This window comes from Thalassophryne amazonica, chromosome 3 (genome assembly GCF_902500255.1).
Source record: "Thalassophryne amazonica chromosome 3, fThaAma1.1, whole genome shotgun sequence".
NCBI classification, from domain to species: domain Eukaryota; kingdom Metazoa; phylum Chordata; class Actinopteri; order Batrachoidiformes; family Batrachoididae; genus Thalassophryne; species Thalassophryne amazonica.
In genome coordinates, this window is record NC_047105.1 from 116,277,550 (window position 1) to 116,285,503 (window position 7,954).

The 7,954-nt window shown below is 39.4% G+C and overlaps 1 long non-coding RNA gene across 1 annotated transcript; it reads right to left on the bottom strand.

The window, feature by feature from the left end:
- Positions 1–623: 623 nt before the first annotated feature.
- LOC117507488 lies at positions 624–3,004 on the bottom strand. Its single transcript, XR_004559726.1, has 2 exons — positions 2,845–3,004; positions 624–859 (listed from the first exon to the last, which is right to left on the bottom strand). It is a non-coding gene; the product is annotated as an uncharacterized LOC117507488 (long non-coding RNA).
- Between the last annotated feature and the right edge of the window lie 4,950 nt (positions 3,005–7,954).

The following is a 7,954-nucleotide window of genomic DNA, read 5'->3' on the forward strand; positions in this document are numbered from 1 at the left end:
CCAATCATGTCATGTTTTGTGCCACAATCAGCTTGTTGCTGGCTGCAATAAGATGCAATAATAAATTGGGAGTTTATATGAACACATATTTATAGTCTATCTCATTATGTCACATTTAAAATTATATTCCAAGAACAAAACATGAGAAATTGGAAGAGATTGTGATTCAGCTTATTAGGTTTAACATTGTCTCTGATCTGTCAGGTTTGTGTTGCCTTTTTTAAGATGTGTTGTTTGCACATATTTTAACAACTGTAACCACACAATGCAAACATATCTGTGTATCTTTTTTATTTACTTTCATAATATTCACGACAAGTAACGCAGTAATTGCCTATTAATATATAGATCAATACACAGTGCTGTACTGATGATCCTGATTTGGCATTAAAGGGGTCATATTGTTCAAAATGTGTTTTTATCTGATTTTTACAGCTAAATATTGTTTAGCATTTGTGTTTAACTTTCTGAAAGTCTGTATGTCTTTGCAGCATGGGAACTGTACTGCTATAAGCAAACTTTAGAGCTGAAACAGCTCATTTGACTTGTGTGACATACGTCCCAGGAGTCCATATTTAATCTCCTCCCTGCTTCGTGAGTCATGACCCATTTTGAAGCGTAGGGTTTTTGTTTTGCTTTTTCCTCCCTCTGAAAATTGTATGATCTGGTTTTTACGACACCTTTTGACCTATATTAGGTAGCAGAAAAGATGTGTAATATGATCCCTTTAAACGTTTTTAGTTGCATTTTAAAATGACACTCCTTAATACTTAAGGTATGGTGTAGTTTCAAAACCAAATTTTAAACCACATTTTAGCAGCTGACTATACTCAAAAATATCAGTGCACTTTTGTTTTTCCTCCCATTTTTCATCAGTTGAAGTAAAAGGCCTTAGACGTCTTCTGTACAGACAAAGGGTTTGTTTCCTCAAATTTCGTTCCCAAATTTGTTAAAATCTGTTTGTGAGCACTTCGGCTTTGTCAAGATAATCCATCCACGTAGCTGGAGTGACGTCACAAGATGCTGATTAAACAGCATGATTACTGCACAAATCTGCCTCAGACTGGTCACAGTAAAAGACCACTGGAAGATTCATGAGGTGAAGAAGGTGGATGTGGTGTCCTGAACTGGCTGCGTTATAGCTGTGAGGCAAGTTGGAAAGGACTGGAGACAGCTGATGGTAGTGAATGAATACTCCCTAGGTGGACAGTCCTGCAGTCAGTGCTACCACCAATGTTGTTTTCAACCGGTCTCACAACTACATACTTGTTCTCATGCCAGCTTCTTTTTCAAGATCAGTTGTACATTTTTATCCCCCTCCATGAAATAAGGGGGACCATTAAAATGGACTTAATGCATGCGTGTGTGCCTGTGTCACATTTTGAGAGTCATAGATTGTACTGTTGCGCCTTTCTGAAACATTACTTACCTGTATCATATTGTAAACAGGTGCAAATGTGACATCTACGCATATGGCCTTAACTCAGATTTCCAAGCTCATCTAACATAATGGGTGACACAGACATCCACCGTCTCACCCCAAAATACCACTTTTTCTCTCCAAATATCAATTCTAGAGCTTACATTTGTATTGAACACCTATAGCAAATCATGTATCCCGACTCCCTTTAGCACAGTACATTTGACCTTGAACTTCAGAGTCAAGGTCAAACATGCAAATGGATGAAAAATATCATTTTGGGGGTATTTTTTGCCTTCTTAGCACTTATAAAGCCTAATTTTGCATTGAGCACCAATGGAAAATCAGCTCCTCTGAACTAACTGCATTTGATCTTGGATCTTAGGTTCAAGGTTGCACATGATAATGAATGGAAAACTACTCTTTCCTGTATTATTTGGCCCTTTTCCACTCATTTGTCACTGTCTCCCGCCATGAAATAGGGGGATCATTGAAATGGACTCCATGCATCCAGCCATGCTTATTTGTTGAATTTGTCACCATGTCATATCAGCATAATAGGCGGGGGACCTCAGCTGAGTATTGGCTTGTAGAGTGGGCTTTTCTTGCAACCTGCCAAGACACATCTGTGCAGTAATCTTGCTGTTTAATCGGCATCTTGTTATGTCACGGCAGGCAGACGGACAGAATATCTTGGTAAAGATGAAGCGCTCACTAACATGGACATGTGAACGGAATTTCAGAGAAATTAGCCTTTTATGTGCATAGAAGTAATGTTAGATTTTATACTTAAATGCATGATGAATGGGAACGCAACCAACAATACGGCACATTGATATTTTTGTTGAGTATAGTGTGTTGGGGGCGCTGCTTTGAGTGAGGACATTTATGAAGGAGCATCCCTTTAAATGCATTTACAAATTCTTTATTTTCTCTTGACACAATCCCCATCTTATCTGCTGACTGTCTTTGTGCCGTAAGAAACCTCCCAGCGTCTCAGTGTTTCAATGAAATGTCCATAGTTTTGCGCCGCTACACCCACAAAAATAGCAGACGTTTCCCCTCAGAAAGATGCCCGTTTAGAATGAGGGACCCCAAAAGGACGTGAAGGGTTTGTGACACCATCACACTAAATGGGACCTGTAGTGAATGATAAGCCTCATCCATGTCAGGTGTGCACTTACACGGGGATACTTTCTGTCTTCTTTTGCTTTTACAGGCAGCACCGACAACCTTCACACAGTCACAGTATGTAGAATGTAGCTTGTACATAGCCTTTTAAATTACTACTTTTCTATCCTCCCCCTTAAGGCTTAATTCTACATCTGCTGGGTTTACTAATTATAAATAAATATATATAAATATAAATATACTATAGAGTCCTAATTTTGGAGTTCCAAACTTTTTTTTTTAAGATGTCATACTTTTTACTTTTTTTTTAGGTGTTGCCTGGAAAACAACTGAAGAATAATAATAATAATAAAAAAAAGCATATTATTGTCATATGGCCTTACACAAAGCTTGTATTGTGATTCTGTTTGAACAAGAGACGATGCTTTGAGGAAAAATTATATAAAAAGTAAAAAAAAAAAATTTCTACAACCAGCCTCTTGTTCGAGTTCTAGTATCCTGAAGGGTTTCAGATTTATTTTACTAGCACCTTGTGAAGTGTTTATGTGTCAGTGATGTAATTTATTATTAATGTTTGTAGCTTTTTATACCTGTACAATTCTTAAGAGTTTTTTTAAAATATTTCATCCACTTGTGAGATAACCTTCGCCGAACGGTTTTCTTTTTGCGCGTGTGTTTGGGGTGGGGGGGCGGGGGTGGGGGCAGCACTTACGATTTTACACACTCGACGTCTGTTCGCAAACCTTTTTTTAATTTTTTTTTTTTTTTTTTTTTTGCTTGTTTGTTTTTTAAATCTCCATCTTGTCTTCACTCAATGCTCTTGTCGCGGTAAAGATTTCCAATGTTACATTTTATTGTTGATATTCGATGCATAAGCAGCCGCGTCATGTTTGAGTTTGGTCTGTACGTTTTTAGCAATAGCAGTGTCTCAGTCACACGTGGAAACCGCGTGGCCACTTCGTGGAAGGAAACACGTTGCGCTCCGATCAAACTTTGTCAGTGGGACATTTTCAGGTTTTTAATTTGTACAACATGTGTGTTGCTTTGTTGTGGTTTATTTTTGTATGTCCGACCTATTAAATGCATCCACTGTGCCAGGACAGTGAATGATACCTGTTGTAGCTGTCTTTCCTCACCGTTATTTATAGTACTACTATGTATTTACGGTCCTTTTAGAGCTGAATCTATATTTTTCTGTCTTGAGACACTTATGTTCAGTTCACTTTTCTAGGACATCATGGAATGCTAAATCCAGAGGAACAAACATATTGTTGAATATGATTGTCCACCTTGTTTACTTTTGCAATACAGTAACTGTGGAAAACTTGCTTTGTAATGTGTTCCTCTCCCGCTAACACGCGACAGTTTCGCTCATCAGTTCTAAAACATGCTTCTGGATTTGCATTGTCACGCTTTGAAGTTGGATCAAATCCAGCACCACACTTTGAAAAGATTACCTGTCCTTGAGTTCTTTGGCCGGTTTGACCTTTCAAGGTCAGCCTAACCCAAAGGTTATCTGACAGAAAGTTGATATATAACTTCATATTAGTGTTTAATAACAACCATAGATGTATCTTACCCCATTCCTAGGAACAGCCGATATGGACCCGGACTACACCAGAAGTGTGCAACCTGTGCAAGACTCCCGAAGTGCACAATGCCGTGGTCCAAACCTTTTATGTATTTCATAAAAAAACTAAACACTGTCCCTTATGACCCTGAACTATTTAAGATAATAATTTAAAAAACAACAATAACAATGTTGCAATGTTGCTTAGCAACTGAGAAATCAGATTTGAGCCTCATTCTGACACCAGAAGCGACTTTTCAGAAATGGTATTACGAAAAAAAATTTGCGTTCCTAAATATAAAACATGTATAAACACTGTTGACCTTGTCCTGTTATCATGACTTTTGATCTGCCCCCCAAATCGTCAATCAGTCCACCAAATTTGATCCAACTCAGATCAAAACACTATTTTGTTCATAGATGTAGACTCAAAGGACCCAGGACGGTTGTATTTCTGAGATAGGGCATTACCCCAGCGCCCTCTAGTGGCCGTTTTGTTTGTCTGAAAACAATGCTGACCTCAGTACAAATGCATGTAATTTGTTCACTTTTCAAAGGGGTCAGACTCGTCAAGAAAGTCAGTTTAATGTAAACTGGTTCATTTAATTTCAGGTCAGCTTGGTGTATAAATCTCATCGTTCCAGGCAAAGTTAGAGACGAAACCAAACCAGCTATAAACAAGAAATACAGCCCAAGTCAAAGTACGAATTCTCACCTTCTGATTGGCCACTTTGCCGGAAGTGACTTGGTGCTGATCTCAACACTTGGGCACTGCAGTCTCATTTGAGGGGTGGGAGCTAAATGGCTAAATGTGATGCAATTTTTCTGCATCTGTGGACAGCCCTCGTCTGTCCCCAGCAGAAAACACGGCACTTTCTCTGAGTTTTTTTGGGCAAAATTACACGCAAACAAAGTGAAAATGCAAAGAAAAAGTGAAGATGCGGTGGAAAGCGGACATGTGTTGCAGTTTGTTTATGACCCAATGGGAACTGAAAAAAAACTGCACTTTTCACAACTGCTTCGGTGATTGCAGCTGTGTGGGGGAAAGACTAATCCCGGGCGGAGTGTGGGATGTGCTGTTTTCAACCGGCACATCCACCAGATGATGGTGAATATGCTTTTTAAGTTTACCCAGCTGGGCTGAATGGTTTGTGCTGAAACAACCCCCCTCCGCCTTGGGATTAGTCTCTACCTTTCTTCCTCCTGCTTTTCTCCCTTTATACAGCACCTCTTGGGCAAATACTGCGGCATTTTGGTGTTGCATTTCATTGCTATGCTGATGATACTCAATTGTACATGCTGATAACAGCTGGTAATCTCATCCACATAAAATCCTTAGAACATTCCCTTGCATCAATAAGATGTTGGATGTCTAGTAACTTCCTACTTTTAAATTCTGTTAAGACTGAAATGATGGTTCTTGGTCCAGCGAGACATTGGCATCAATTTGACCAGCTAGCGCTTGGCCTGGGTTCATGTGTCATATATACGGACAAGGTGAGGAACCTTTGGGTAGTTTTTGATCCTATGTTGTCTTTTGACTTCCACATTAGAGATATTATGAGGACTGCTTTCTTCCATCTGTGAAATAGATGATTGCAATGTTTTATTTTCTGGATTGCCACAGTCCAGAATCAGGGGTCCTCAATTGGTTCAAAATGCTGCTGCCAGACTTTTAACACAAAGCAGAACGTTTGACCACATTAGTCCCATAAGGTCCTGCTACTGGCCTATAAAATTGTTCATGGACTGGCACCGTCCTATTTGGCTGATCTACTTAAAACCCTATGTACCGGCCCGGGCTTTGCATTCACAGGACGCAGGCTTACTTTGTGTCCCTAGGGTGAATAAAAGTCTGCAGGAAATACAGCCTTCACTTATCATGCCCCAGTCCTGTGGAATGCTATCCCTGTGTTAGTGAGGCAGTTGGATTTTGTTGAGACTTTTAAGTTGCAATTGAAGATGCATTTGTTTTCTATTTTATATGATTAACATATTGTTTTACTATGCTTTTTATTCTTTTTAGTTTTTTTTTTTTTACTTTATTCTTATGCTTTTAATCTTTTAATTATGCTCTTTGATCTTTTGGTTTAATTTGTTGTTTTTTGTGAAGCATCTTGAGGTGACATTGTCGTGATTTGGCACTCTTTAAGTTCAATAAATTGAATTGAATTACCATGTTTGTGCCGGCTGTCCCCGGATGTGGTCATATCCCGCGATATCAAGCAGGGGTTCAAATGATACTGCAGTGCCCTATTGCACAAAGTACAGTGGTATGTAAAAGTTCGGCACCCCTTATGATTTCCATGATTTTCCTTTATAAATCATTGGTTGTTTGGCTCAGAAATTTCAGTTAAATATATCATCATATAGCAGATGAACACTGATATTTGAGAAGTGAACTGAAGTTTGTAGTATTTACAGAAAGTGTGCAATAATTATTTAAACAAAATTAGGCAGGTGCATAAATTTGGGCACCCTTTCCATTTTATTGATTTGATTACATTTAGCACTAATTATTGGAACATAATAATTGGTTTTGTAAGCTGATTGACTCTTGACCTCCTTACACAGGTGAATCCATTCATGAGAAAGGGTATTTAAGGTGGCCATTTGCAAATGTTTCCCCTCTTTGCATCTCTTCTAATGAGTGGCAACATGGGAGCCTCTAAACAACTCTCAAATGACCTGAAAACAAAGATTGTTCAACATCATGGTTTAGGGGAAAGATACAAAAAGCTATCAGAGATTTCAGCTGTCAGTTTCCACTGTGAGGAACATAGGAAATGGAAGACCACAGGCACAGTACTAGTTAAGGCCTGAAGTGGCAGGACAAGAAAAATCTCAGATAAGCTGAAGCGAAGGATGGTGAGAACAGTCACAGTCAACCCACAGACCTGCTCCAAAGACGTACAACATGATCTTGCTACATACCCTAAACACTGCTCAAAATCTACAAAGGCATTCATGCAGAGGAACAAGTACAATGTTCTGGAATGGCCATCTGAGTCCCCAGACCCGAATATTATTGAAAATCTGTGGTGTGATTTTAAGCGGGCTGTCCATGCTCGGAAACTAACAAACCTGACTGAACTAGAGATGTTTTGTCAAGAAGAATAGTCCAAAATACCTTCAAACCAGAATCCAGACTCTCATTGGAAGCTATAGGAAGCGTTTCGAGGCTATTTCTGCAAAAGGAAGATCTACTAAATATTGATGTATTTTTTTTCAGCATTTATTGTCGACTAAAGCCTCAAAACTCTGCCATCTACTGTTTGGGATGCTACATCACATCATGGTGTCAGAAATTTTTTTTTACCTTGGATTTTTCTTGCACCCTCACATATTAACATCATCTGACAGAAACAAGCGTACAAGAATACTTATGCATGTGTGACGGAGGGCAGCAGAAGTCGCTGTACAACAGTAGTTAAAAGGCCTCACTCCCCTGACAGCTTAAGGAATAGTCTGGCCACTCAGACGAGAGCCTGGGTTTTTAGCCAGCTGGTGAGAGCATCCGTCTCCCGTGCCTGAAATCATGAGTTCCGTCCCAAGGGGAGCAAGTGGAGAGGAGTCAAAAACACAATGCAGAGCAAGCTGCTACACGTTAACATCTGCAGCCTATGGTGAGTTTAACAAAGTGGTTCATTTGGGTGATGGGGCTGCCCTCTGAGACATTATGACTGATTCTGAGATCCCCCACAACTTGCTGGACATCATAGCTTGTTTGTAATGATCTGAGTACAACTGGGGACCCTTGAGCAGAGAACCACACAAGAAGATTAGCAAAAAGTTCTTTATTGTTTCTCTGGGGATAGGTGAAGGTAAAAAAA